The sequence below is a fragment of the Pinus tabuliformis genome, chromosome 3_1 (genome assembly GCF_031772625.1).
Source record: "Pinus tabuliformis cultivar Carrire ecotype Pingquan chromosome 3_1, CPIR1, whole genome shotgun sequence".
NCBI classification, from domain to species: Eukaryota; Viridiplantae; Streptophyta; class Pinopsida; order Pinales; family Pinaceae; genus Pinus; species Pinus tabuliformis.
Genome location: NC_142301.1, coordinates 906,286,608 through 906,301,527, shown reverse-complemented (window position 1 = coordinate 906,301,527; position 14,920 = coordinate 906,286,608).

Here is a 14,920-nt window from a genome sequence, read left to right as displayed (position 1 = left end):
TATTGCAATTATATTTTTCCCACATATAAAAAGACGTATGATATAGGAAATTTAACTCATATACCACACACAAGATTTACATAAAAAAATCTCACAGAAAAACCATTGGAAAAAAGATTATAAGTTTTTTTATTACACTAACCATGAAAAAATATTGCAATTATATTTTTCCCACATATAAAAAGACGTATGATATAGGTTGGAGGAAGAATGATAATATGCTTAATTTTTTTATTATCATATAATAGTCCAAGGTTAACATGACAAAGCATTGATCATGAGGAAAATTTACAATCCTAACTACGTAATGTAATAAACATTGGCAATTAGACAATTGTCTCAAAATTACAACCATACCCAAAATTTAGATATATCACGATATGCTGATATCAAATTTGAAAATCATAATCATCAGACTAACAAAACTTTGTACTCTCGACCATCAAAACCACACTGATATTGAATGCAATTTCAGCCTAAAATGATGCATAACATTGTTAAATATTCAAAATTTACTAGTTCTAAATTGATGTTTCAAATTTCAGTGTCGTAATCATTAAAATCAATTTTAAAAAGCAAGGAGAAATAGCGTACGTAAAATACTTACTTTGAACTTTAACATATGAGTCCCTGTGAGTGGAATATTTTTATTTATAACGCACTTGTTATCAGTTCTCTGTAATCATTTGCATCTTTTTAATTATTCAATGTCTTTTTCGTTTTTATTGATTAGTTTTTTATGTTGACGGATGGATTATATGTGAAGAGTTTTGTTCGATATGAAAAGATTATTATTGGTTTTTCACCTTTAAATCTAACGCTTTTAAATGATACAATATAAATTTAAAAAATAACGTCTTTTTCTTTAAATTAAATATCTTTTTTTTTGTTTTTTTAACTTGGCAGGGCTTTATTTATATTCTTTTTTCAAAAAACTTTTATCATTCATTTGCTGCAGGTGGCTTACTTGATTGAAAGAAACCAGATAGCTACTTGTCAGTATTACATCCTGTCCAAAACTTAAAAAGGTTTATTGCTATCCATCTAACATCACAATTTTGATTATCTATACTGCGGTTCCTGGAACGTAATTTAAACTGAAACACATCACTGAATTTCATCAAAAAAAAAATAAAAAAAAATTCTATCCCACTAGTTCTCTGTTTCAATCCCCATCCAAGGATATCACTGGGGCTGGCGTCTTGGCGCTTGATCCTAGCATCTCGATCCTCCACTTGAGGTCTTTGAGAGTGTGTTCAATTCTACGCAGGGCCAGATTGTTTCGGTAGGTTTGGATCTGAATTGTCGCTATCTCCCTGAGTAGTTCCACCTTGACTGGGTCCTTTTCCTTGTTCTTCTCCTGTTCCTCTGCTCTTTCGTCTGCTATTTTCTCCCGATGCTGTGTCATTGCCCGTGCCACCACATTTTTCATTACCCAATACTGTTGGATAGTCTGCCGGAATAGGGATTGTCTTCCCCATGTGTTTCCCGGGTCCTGCACCATATTTTCCCATTCTTCCATTGGGATATCTCGTTGCTTGATACTGTTGTTTAATTCTCTCTCCCAACTCGTTATCTGGGCTCTGATTTCCGGTGGATTCCCGACCATGTAGGCATCGATGATTTTCTTCATTTGTTCTCCACCGGGTTTTCGGCCTCTTTTCTTCGACAGTCCACTTGTGCCTTCCTCCATTTTCGTTACTCTTGGTCCTTTCCTAGGGGCCATTATGTTCTCTATCTGAACGTAGCTCTCTGCTTCCTGGTATTCTCTATTCTGGTCACTGTCTTTTTTCGAGACTATTACTATACCTATCACACAATCATAGCATATATCAGATTTATAATACTGAATCCTCGCAATTTCCCAATTGCTCAGGTTTCTTTCCTTTCCTAGGTTTACTGTTCCCATCGGGATTTTGGTCAGATGATGTTTAGAGCTGGTCCTTTTTATAGCCCTGGTTGGGAATTTTCTTGGGTTTCTTCCCTTACAGCTCCCCTGGCAATCCTGGCTTCTATCAGTACCCTGCCCAGCCCACTTTAGCAGCCTCCTAGGTTCCTTCGTGGCTGCAGGTCGGTTTTGTTTCCCTCTTCCCCTGAGTCTCTCAAGCTTATCTATGGATTTTCTAAAAGCCGAGCTCCTACCCTCCCTCCTAGATTGCAAGATTTCCTAAATCCCTTCGACCCTTAAGATTTTCCTCTCCCAAGTTTCTTCCCATGATTCTTCTGGATCTCTCTCCATCTTTCCTACAGTCCTGAGCAGGGTCAAGATTTTCTTAGGAAAGTTACAAGCTTCTACGCTCGGGTGAACTTCTGCCTTCCTGGGATCAGGACCCTTCCTCCCACTCTCCCTTCCCATGGAATTCGGGTGATCAGCGGGGATGGTTTTTCCTCTATCACGGGAATTTATGATACTCTTTGAGTCAGTCGGATGCATTTTCCAGCTTAGACTTCCTAGATTCCTACTGATAATACTTTTGAATTTAACAAGAATATGGAGCGAGAGGGTAACATACCAACTTTCTGATCTGTTTCTCCTTCCTTCGACCACCTGCGTCTTCTTGCTTCTGCCACCTTCCTTCTCGTCAGTTTTCCTCGTCTTCATTTGCATGCACTTTGCTGTTTTCTTATTTTCGTTTATTTTTATCCCTCTCTTCCTCCTGTCCCTTGTCTTAACCGCTACCTGTCGGCCTTTGTTATAGGCACAGATCCCTTCACCTTCATCTCGGGATGGTGCCCTTCCTTCCTTTCTACCGTTTCCTCCCATAAATCTCCTCTTTCTCCTGGCTACTCTTTCTGTGTTATAATTTTCTTTGTTCTGCCACTTAGTGTCATACTTCTGCCCACCCGTCTACTCTCTGCCTTGCCCTCTTCACTGTCATTCTCCACCGTCATTTCCCCCGTACTCTCAGGAGGTGTACCTCCTCTACCCTGCTTAGTCCTCTACTAGATTGCCTGTCTATTTACTTCATTCCCCGCTTTTGTCCCCTCCCTCGTCTGTCATCCTCCTTCCCTTTCTTGGCCACTCCTCCTCGAACTCTCTATATTTTCTATGGTATTTGTATCTCTTACTTTATCTTTTTCGAGAAGTTGTTTCAGGTTTTCCATTTCCTCCATCTGCATTAGCTCGGCCCCATTTGTATCCAGTGTCCTTCCCCTGTTCCTGCATCCCCAATTTGCCAGACTGTCAGCTGGTTCATTTCCCTTCCTTCTCACATGGGTGGGAAGGATGTAGGCTATATGTTTTAGTAGCTTGCTTATCTCCTTCACCAACCAGGCAGTTCTCCAGCTGCTGTTAATTTTTTCCGCTGGTGTTCCCTACTATCATGTTTGTCATACAAGGCTTTAGTTGCAGTTGTGTCCTTATTCTTGTCTCTATTTGATCCATCTTCCAATCCTCCTCGAACCACCTCTCTGTGAGGATAGGCTCTCTTATATTTTGGGTGATTTGGTTCCATATCCCGTTCTTTGCTTTACCGTCCTCCTTGAAGATTAGGTGGTTCCTCTCTTTCCAGATGTTCCACAGGATGAATCCTAAAGAAAAATTCCATGCTCTGTTCAAGATTGGGTTCTGGTAAGGTTTGTTTCTCCACTTTTCAATCGTTATTTTCATGTTATTTATGTCTCGGTCACTAATCTCAAAGAGCTGATGACGCTGTCTCCATAGGTTACTGCTGACTATGCATTCATTGGTTAGATGTTCCATGGTTTCTTCCTATTCTCGACAATAGGCACATCACGATGGGCCTGCGTTCCCTTTTTCCTCAGCTGGTCCCAAGTGAGCACTCTCCCGTGGCTCAATATCCAGGTAAAGAATGTCATCTTCAGCCATGTTTTCATTTTCCATATGTTTTCCCATTTTTTTGTTTTTATTTGTTTATTGTATCCTGCTTTTAAATAGTATCCCTCTGCTATAGTGAACATACCTCTAATTCTGTTTCCCCACCTTAGCGTGTCCATCCCTTCTTTGACTGCTATTTTCCTTGATTCCATTTCATTTTTATATATTTCCCAGTTAGCTTCTCTAGGTGCTTCTTGCCAGTTTTCCTTGTGTTTCCACTTCCTCTAGTAGCCATCTGACTCTGTGCTCCAACAATTACATACTTTTTCGCCCTCTGTTGGGATGGTGAGATGATATATCTCTTGGAGTAGGGGTTGTTGGTTTAGTTTTCCTCTCTGTTGCCACGCCTCTTCCCAGAATTTCGCTTTGTCCCCTTCTCTTACTTCCTAGAAACTGTGCTCTCTGATAATTCCTTATTGGCTCTTGCCAAGTTCCAGATTGTTGAACCTTTCCTCTCAGTTTAGCTTCTCAATTTACCTTCTGGGGACCTGGACGTCTCGTATTTGTTCTCCCACAGTTTTTTCCATAGGCCGTCACCTCCTTTTATCCAGCACCACCATAACTTGGCCCCCATTACCTGGTTTAAGATATATGGGTCTCTCAGGCCTAATTCTCCTTCTTTTGTTGATTTACTTAACCAATTCCAGGATAGCAGTGCCCATTTTTTTATCTTACTCAACCCTTGCCAAAGGAACTTTTTAAGCATATCTACCATTTTCTAGCAGATTGTTTTGGGTGCAACTTGGTTGGTCAGTTGATAAATCAGTATGGCTTGTAGCACCGACTTAAGTAGGATTATGCGGCTCGGGATGTTCGGTGCCCTGAATTTCCAGTTTTGCATTCTCTTTTGCATCTTGCCTATCAATATTCCCCAATTAGCCACTCTATTCTGTTGGTCACTTAACAAAATACCTAGGTATTTTGTAGGAAATTTCCCAACTCTGAAACCCATTGTTCTTGCCAGGAAAGCTAGGGAAGAAGCTTGTGTATTGAAGAAATAGATTTTCGATTTCTCTTTACTTATTTCTGTCCCCGATGCCTTAGTAAATTCCGTGAGAATCCCCATTAGTTATTTTTCTTATTTAAGTGTTGCCTGGCCATAGAACATAACATCATCAACAAATTGTTGATGGGTGAGAGGTAGGTCATTTCCCCATAGTCATAATCCTTGCAGTTGTCCACTTTGCACTGTCTTTTATTATTCTTCCTAGACTGTCCGCTGCAAGAATAAACATGAATGCGGATAGCGGGTCTCCCTGCCTAAGTCCTCTTGATGGATTGAAGGCTTCTGATGGTGATCCATTTACTAGGATTGACACAACTGGCATGTTGATCATTGACATTACCCAGTTTGCCCACCTGTCCTCAAAGTCGTATGCCTTTAGGATTTGTTGTGGGTATCCCCAACTAAGTCTATTATACGCTTTTGCTAGGTCAAGTTTTATCAACATCCCTCTGGTTTTTGAATTCTTCAAAGAATAGATTGCTTCTTGTGCTACTACTATTCCATCAGTTATCTGTCTGCCTTTAACAAACCTCGTCTGTTCCTGGGATATCAATTCTGGAAGTATTGGTTTTAATCTATTCACCATTATAGTGGCTAGGATCTTATATATGACGTTGCAGAGCGCTATCGGCCTGAAACCTTGTGGTTCTTCTGAGTTCTCTGTCTTTGTTATCAGAGCTAGGAAGGTCGCATTTAAGGTCGGGTGCGTTCTTTTGGTGCGACGGGATTCTTCTATTGCATTCACTATATCCTAACTCATGAAGTCCCACGTGGCTTGATAGAATTCTATTGTGAAGCCATCCAGCCCTGGTGCTTTATTCTTTGCCATCTTCTTTATTACCTCTTCCACTTCTTTTTTCGTTATTACCCTTAGGAGTGCCAAGTTCTAGTCTCTGTTCACCAATTTGGGGATATGTTGCCTAATTCTTTCAATATCTTCCTTCCTTTTAATATTGGGTTATGTCAGGAGATTTTTGAAATGTTGTACCAGCAAGTTTTCCATTTCTTCTTTCTGTATTATCCTGTTGCCCTGGTTGTCTTTTAAGGAGAATATTCTGTTTTGCTGTCTGTGTTGCAACATTGCCTTATGGAAGAATTTTGTGTTTCTCTCCCCTTCTTTTAGCCATTGAATTCTCAATTTCTGTTTCCATAAGATCTCCTCTTATTTTCTTCGTTCCTCCAGTTTATTTAGCACCCGTCCTTCTTCTTTTGCCAGTTCGTCACTTCTCCCTTCATCTATGCTTTTCTGTTGGATTCTTTTCGTTGTTATCTGGAGCGTTTCTTGTTCCTTTTGGATATTTCCAAATTCTTCTCTGTTCCATTTCTTAATCTTTCCTTTTAAATATTTTAATCTTAGTTGGAGAGCCTTCCATCCTAGTCTTCATCTCCTCCCACTAGTTCTTCATTTTTTCTATGAAGTTGGGATCTCTCAACCAGAATGCCTCGAACCTAAAAGGTCTATTTTGGTTCTGCTGGTTCATGGAAATTTCTAGTTTGATGGGCCAATGATCTGACCCTAAACATGGAAGAATTGATGCTTCATAGAAGATATATTTTCCTATTAAGTGTTCTGATGCTAGGAATCTATCTAGCCTTGATGCGATTTTCCTGCTCCCTCCTCATCATTGTTCCATGTGTATTTTCCGTTTATAGTTGGTATATCAACCATCTTCAGTTCTGCTCGAAGGTCCTTGAATTTCTCCATATCTGGCTCTTCTCTTTGTAGTCCTCCTTTCTTCTCATCTTTTGATGTTGTCATATTGAAGTCACCTGCTATCAACCACATCTTGTCTTTATGTAGGTTTCCTAGCTGTTGTAGTTGGTTGACGAAGCTTCCTCTTTCCGTTGGGGTATGTGGCCCATACACTGCCGATACTAGGAACCACTCTTTATTTCCTATTAACCTGAACTTCCCTGTGAGTATTCTTTTCATTCCTATCCAATAGTCTGCTAGGATTTCTGCGGGGTTCCATAGTATTGTGATGCCTCCCACACTACCTTTTGCATCTATGGCCATACTTTCATACTTCAGTTTGATTTTGTTCAAGATCTCCTCCATTTTCCTTCTTGAGATTTTTGTTTCTTGTACCAAAATTATTTGGGGTATTTCTTTTCTTAGCCTATCCACTAAGTGTCTCTGCTTGCCTTTACTATTTAGGCCTCTTATATTCCAGGATGTTATTATCATTGGGTTACTTGATTTCGCTAATGGAATACCGCCGAAAGCGGCACTACTCTTCCCGTTTTCACTAGCATTTCTCCCATGATCTAAATTGATTCCTGTATGTTCCTCCCACCTCTTTTTTTCCCGCCTTTTGTTTTACATTGTTGGTATTGAGTATTAACCTGTTGGAGGCCTAATTGTTCTACCATTTCTAGCTTGCCCTGTCCCTCTTTCACTTTGTACTGTTGAAACGTTTCTCTATAGATTATTTTTTTCTCTTCTGGAATGAATCTTCATCCAGGTGTCGCCATTCATCTGGAAGTTTCCACAGTACTTATTCTTCTGTGCTTAGTTCTTCTCCTTTGCTTCTGTCAATTTCCATCCCTGCATTTTCCATTTTCTCTCCCGCTTCCTTTTCCTCCTTTTCGATTGGGTCACTTGGTGCCTTTCTCTTCGTCTCTGATTTGCCTTGACTTGTGATGCTTTCCTTTCCCTCTTCTCCCTGATAATCCATTGTTTGGGTCTCATTGTCCTCTTCTTATTCTTGTAGGATTTCAAAGCTATTTGTGTTGCTTGGCTTGGTTTGTTTTCCTTTCCTTCCTTCACTGGGATTCTCTCTTGTATATCTTCTTTTGCTTTTTACTTCCTGGAACCCTTCCTGATCTTCTTGATTTTTCCTCTGTTGTTTGTTTCTCCGCTCCTCTTCTTCTATTGTGAGTCAGCATTCTTTGAACAGGTGTCCATACTAATGAAATCTTTTGTATCGGAAGGGTATGTGCTCATAGTCTAGGGTTTGTTGCCATACTTCCTCATGATACTCTAGTTTGACTGTATCTGGAATAGGGTCAGCTATATTCATATAAACACAAATTCTAGCATATGAGGTGTATCTTCCTTTTTTTTTGTTTCAACTATTTCAAGATCCCAGAAATCCATTAGTAATCCGAACAGTCTTACCCATACCGGAGATGCTATGAATTTTTCTTTATCTGGGTTATAACATTCCTCCCAGCGTCTCATAAATAGTCCCGCATTATAATGGAAGTATGGACCATTTTCAAACACTTTTTCTTTATCTTGTAGGTTTGAGAAAATTACCGTGAAGAAGCCTTTTGCTCCCAGCTTTAGCTCGATATGTCCTGGGGGTTTCCATTTTTGCTAGATCCATCTGGTGAGGTCCTTTTCTGTCGGCCAAACTCCAATGAATTTTCATATTAGCGCTTGACCTTTCATGTAGCTTCTACATCGCTCCAGTTTGTTCATTAGTATTATGAATCTTGGTTTCTCCACCGCACATGGTAAACACTTGCCTCTGCTTCTGGCCTACCATTGAGCTCCAAGGACAGGTCCCTGCTTTTTTGTTTCTTCCGCCTGGTTGCTATTATTCTGACCTTCCCCTGCTGCTGCATCTCGATAGGAGGGGATCTCTCCCCTCCTTTCTTCCTCTGTCATTACTGCTGATTCTTGTTTTCCGTGTCTGTTGCTTGCTGTATTTTTTGGGTTCCCACGCTGCCTACCTCATGGCCACCTAACCATTAGGGTTTTTTCCACTTCTCGTCTTCTAAATTAAATATCTATTAATTATATTGTTATATAAAAAAAATCTATTTTAATCACAATATATAATAATGACATAATATCTATTAATTATATTATTAAATAAAAAAGAAACTACCTTAATCACGATATATAATAATGATATCATATTTTTGATAACTTTCAAATATATCACCAAACATTTTAATCACAATATATAATGACGTATCATATTTTCATAACTTCTAAACTAATCATTAAAAACACACACACATATATTTTATTATAGATTTTTTTTTAAAATTATAACCTCATTATGAAATTGAAAAATTAATAAGATAATAAAGTTCATTTTTTTTTATTAGTTAGGTTTTGTGAGTTTGAGAAGGGTGACATGTTTAATCTACTTTTTCAATAGTCCTGATTTAGGAGAATCTAAGTTGTTAAAATCACTTGGACCATATTAACCGTTAGCATGACTAAATTTTTTCCTATTAAATTTCAAATGAGTAACGTTTACAACATAAAATACCTTAACAAAATACCTTATCACCATCTATTCTACACCTTATAAACAACAATATATTTTCTTTATTTTTTTATTATATATAACTTATTAAAAGACATATTATCTTACATTGCATCACAATTACAAACCAAGAAAGTTCATAACATAATAGGAATGATGGCTTAGCTTTATAATTGGCCACACATTGTATAAGCAAGCATGAGGAAAATAGATATACACGCTTTCAAAACAAATCGAGGTTTTGGATATCTTCTTGTACTTGGTATTTTCACTTATGAGATTATCATTAAATTGCATCACTGAAACAATGTTCAATATTTCAAATAGTGAACTTTACGTCATGGTTGAAGGAATGTAGGTTTTTGAAGGAATGTAGGTTCTTATGAGGGGTGGTAAACATCAGTATCTTTGATACCAATTTTGTTGTTTATTAAATATTGTGAAGTTTATATTATAATTATATTTAATTAATTATAAATTTTGAAATAAGATAGATATAAATAAATTTATTTATTTGATTTCACTCATATTTATTAGAATTCTGGAATATTTTAGAATCTATAATACTCAAATTTTAAGCTTCTATTAAGTTAAAGTCAAAGCCTAATAATAAACCAACCAAAATAATAAGATAAGTAGAAAAATATGTAAGAGTTGGTTCGCATATACATGATATTGATCTCAAGTAATCTCTCACAATATAATTGATTTACTTGTGAGAATTGACTTACAAATTTACAAATGTGTTTTTGAGAGGAGAATTAGGAAAATAATTATAATATGGTTACTTAGACTTTTTTAAAAAAATAATCTAATCAATAAACATTTTTATTATTTTCTAATCAATTTTGTTTAATTTTTAAAAATCATAAATTTAAATGGTATAATACCATTTAGAAAATCTAAATATTTCAAAAATTTAAAGCTTTAAATTTATATCTACAATCACATTAAAAATCAAAACATCACAATTTAATTCAAAATTATATACCAATATTAATATGCGAAATTACAAAATCAACCCATCTTAACTATAACGAGACATTTTATCTTAAAATCCACAATCTCGTTTTCAAATATCGAGTATATCTAAATATCAGGAGGTTATGTGCAAGATTTTCTTATATGATCAATGCATACTTGAAATACATAAAACATTAATTACACCGAAGGCGTTATTTTAGGGGAAGGCTCTCCACTGACCTCCGTCTGTCGAGAGGCTATGAGAAACCACAACCTGTTTATGTTGTTTATCTCTATGCATTTATTACTTACTGTTTATCTCTACACATTTATTACCGTTTAGTGCTTGATTTGTTGCAGAATTTTGTCACCAAACTCGGCCTCGGTTGTGTCCAGTGCATTAAACTCTTTCACAACTATCAGAAATCGAGGCCAAATTCTGGTTGTGTCTCGAGCAAGCAATATGTTCTATATTTAAGTATCGTACTCAAAGTTACCGTATATTTAAGTATTCTGGTCTGTCATCGTATGATTATTTAAATATGATAATCCGTAACAGGGTTTAAGATTATTAAAGAATACCCAAGCATATAATCATTAATATGGTAAATTTTTCATTCTTCCTTAGAAAAACAATAATTTATTATGATTGAGTTGAACATAAATAAAAACGCATGATCACCTTCGAGACCAAGGGAGATGACATGGACGATTGGACGCATGGTACCTATTTATATGTTGTGGACAGGCAACGAAGAGCTAAAGGAACTTCCACTTATACACAGTGATTTTGTTCGTCATATCGTGAGGACTTGCTACAATTGGAAACTGGAAATCAGAGGCTGATAGGTGGTATAAGCTCGTGGCAAGAGGTCATTCCTTGAACTACCATTCCTTCTCAAGTTGAACACCACCATGCCACCAGTGATCGGGAGACAACGCAAATGGCTTATCCCTCGCATCAAAAATAAAAATTTCTTTCTCATGACCATTCTTCCTCTTCCTTTATATAATAATACATAAGCTTCTTGAGCATTTCCTTGACCTTGGCATCAAGGGCATAGTAAATCCCATCCTCCCAAAAAAAATCTTGAGCATTTCCTTGACCTTGGCATCAAGGGCATAGTAAATCCCATCCTCCCAAAAAAAATATTTCATAGGGTATATATTCAAGAGGGTTTGGAAAGGACTAAGAGAATGAATTATAGGCACACCCTCACCGACCGATGTTATTGATATTGGATATTTGTAAGTTTTTATTTGGAGACATTTTTTTCTTCACCCTTCTTATTTTCCATCTAGAAGTTTTTTTTAATACATTCAAGAAGGGCTTCTCTTTTCTTTAATAGTTTCTTCATCAGCGCAAACCAATCAATCCCACGGTGGTTTTCCATGTTAATTTGGGTTTTAGAGAGACTCTTTTCTTTTGCTCTAGGCTTTTTGTTGAACCATCTAGATCTTCAAGGAGATATTTCTCTAGGCCTTTTGTTGAACCATCTAGATATTGAAGGAGATATTTCTCTATGGTAAGTTGACAATAAGATTTTGAATGTGGTTTTCCAAGTTATAGATGGAAAACTCTGGGTTCCATTGTTTTCTTTAAATGAAAGAAGCAACAAAAATTGGCTCTTCCTCTTAAAATCTTAATTTCAAGTCTAATAAACAAAAAAGACCACCAAAATAAGATTCCTGAAATCAAACCTATTATATGAGAATTTTCTAAATACTTACTGGTCTAAATCCATTTTAACACAACATCTGATAGATAACACTTTGAACCTGCTATGCCTAGAATATTATAATTTATAATTCACTTGTTATCAATTCTTTTGTAACCATTTACATCATTTTAATTATTCAGTGTCTTTTTCATTACTATTGATTAGTAACTTATTATGTTGATTTATGGATTGTTTGTAAAGAGTTTTATCATAGGAATTGACACTGTCTGATGATGTCCATCTTTATAGATTATTATTAATTTCATTTTTTTTAATTATATATATATATATATATATATATATATAAGAAATAGAAAAAGAAATATATTTTCTTTGAATCAACATAATCATAGTATATGATAATTTATGCTATTTCATTTTCAAACAAATGAAAAAAAAAACAACTAATAAGACAATGACTTTTTCCATTATTTTAAATAACTTTTTGGATAATATATTATCTTCACTATTTCATGAGATCATAGAAAGTTCCTTACATAAGAGGAATGAGAGGGCAGCTTTATAATTGGAACACATTATATAAACATGGGTCACAAAAATAGATATAGATGCTTTTAAAACAAATTGACAACTTACTCACAATATCATATTTTCATAACTTAACTTTCAAACAAATCACAAAAAACACAAACACATATATTTTATTAAAATGGTTTCTAAAATTGTAACCCGATAATGATGTTGGAATAATGTCAAAAGGGTGAGTCCAGATAGAGTTGATGAGTTGTGTTCTCATAGTTAGTGTTTGGGTCTATTTGTCATGAGTTGTGTTTTTGTAGTTGGTGTTGTGATTTGGTGATCTGAATTATTTGGATCTAGGTTGTCCTAGAGTCTTTCTATGTGTGCCTATACAATGAACTGGTTGTCCAAGCAGTCTGATCAATGAGAAATGGTTTTATTCTTGTGCATCTCTCTGATTCTCTAATATGGTATTAGAGCGTAGGTCACGAGTTCGATACACACCCGAATCACATTGGGGGATATTGTTGGACATTGGATAAACCAACGCTTCTTGTGTGTTTCAAGACATGGACTAACCGCCTCTTATGGAATATGCGCGAAGCATGCTTCAATGTAAAAATATCTCTAATTTGGTATTTGGACATCATGCTAAATATTGCTATAAAAAAAATACAATGAGTCTAAACAAAAGTCGAGGCCCATTGCACACTGCGGTTGTACACAAAAAAAGCTTTAGTAAGCTTTCTAGTAGGGTATGCAAATCCACAAGATCTGATAGTAAATATAGCCACCAATGCACCACACTAATATCATGGTATGTGAAAATTGATTCATTCTTTTATGAAAAAAGTTTTGTGAGAAGAAAAAGTGATCCTAAATTGTACATCAAGAAAGATGAAGATGGGAATATTGCCTTGATATCTTTATATGTTGATGATCTTATCTTAACAGACAGTTCATTTAGGTTGATTCAAGAAATTAAAATTCAGTTGTCACATGTATTTGAAATGAAGGATCTTGGTGAATTGCATTATTGTTTGGGTCTTGAAATTTGGAGGAAATCTGGTAATACAATCATAACACAAAGAAAATATGCAAATACAATCCTTGAAAGATTCCATATGTTTGAATGAAAATCAATGTCTACTCTGGAACAAAATGCTAAGGTGTACAATGATGATGGATCTAAAGAGGTGAACAGAACTTTGTATTGTTAATTGGTGGGAAGTTTGAACTACCTCACCACTACCAGGCCATATATAACATATTTTGTCAGCATCCTTAGTCAGTTTATGGCTAAGCCTTGTGAAATCAATTGGAAAGAAGCAAATAAATTCCTTCAATATTTGAAAGGAACACTTTATTTTGGTATTTTGTATACTAATGAATATGATGTTGAGTTGATAGGTTTTTTAGTTTCAGATTAGGCTGGAAATCTTGATGATAGAAAGTAAACCTTTGGTTATGCATTTAATTTAGGATCGAGGATTGTATCATGGAGTAGCAAGAAACAACCAATTGTTTCTTTGTTATCCATAGAAGCTGAATACAAAGCCTTCACCAATGCAACTTGTGAAGATATTTGGTTAAGGAGGATTCGTGAAGATGTTGAAGAAAAATAAAAAGGACCAAAAAGAACCAAATGTGACAACTGAAGTTCTATCAGGCTGGTAAATAATCCAATTTATCACGATAGAACAAAACATTTTGAAGTTCAACATCATTTTGGAAGAGAAAAGATACAACCAAATGAGAATCATTTAGTTTATTGTAATACAAGTGAGAATGTAGTTGACATCTTTACCAAGCCTCTTGCAAAGATGAACTTTGAAATATGTAGACAACATCTAGGAATTGTTGAAAATTCGTTTCTCCATTAAAGGGGGATGTTGGAATAATGTCAAAATGTTGAGTCCAGATAGAGTTGATGAGTTTTGTTCTCGTAGTTAGTGTTTGATTATATCTTTCATGAGTTGTGTCTTCATATTTGGTGCTGTGAGTTGGTGATCTAAATTATTTGGATCCAGATTGTCCTAGAGTCTATCTATGTGTGCCTATATAATGTATTGGTTATCCAAACAGTTTGATCAATGAGAAATGGTTTCATTCTTGTGCATCTCTCTGATTCTCAAAATAAATGAAATTAGAAAACTAATAATACAATAATTTTTTTCATTATTTTATTAAATTATATAAAATATTTTTTAAATAACCACTATTTTATCAAATTAGAGAAAGTTCCTCACATAATGGAAATGTGAGTTTAACTTTATAATTGGAACACATTAAACAAATAGATAATGTAATCACGATATATAACCACTTATAGTATTTTCATAACTTAACTTTCAAACACATCAAAAAAACATAAACACATATATTTTATTATAATGGTTTTTTAAATAATAACTTAATAATGAAATCATGAAACTAACCAAACAATAAAGTTTTTCATTAAATTATATAAAATATTTTTTAAATAACTCTTTAGAGAACCTATTATCTTCACTATTTCATCAAATTAAAGAAGGTTACTCACATAATGGGTAAACATATTATCTTCACTATTTCATCAAATTAGAGAAAGTTACTCACATAATGGGAATGAGAGCTTAGCTTTATAATTGTAACCCAATATAACAAGGATTAGGAAAATAGATATAGATGCTTTCAAAACAAA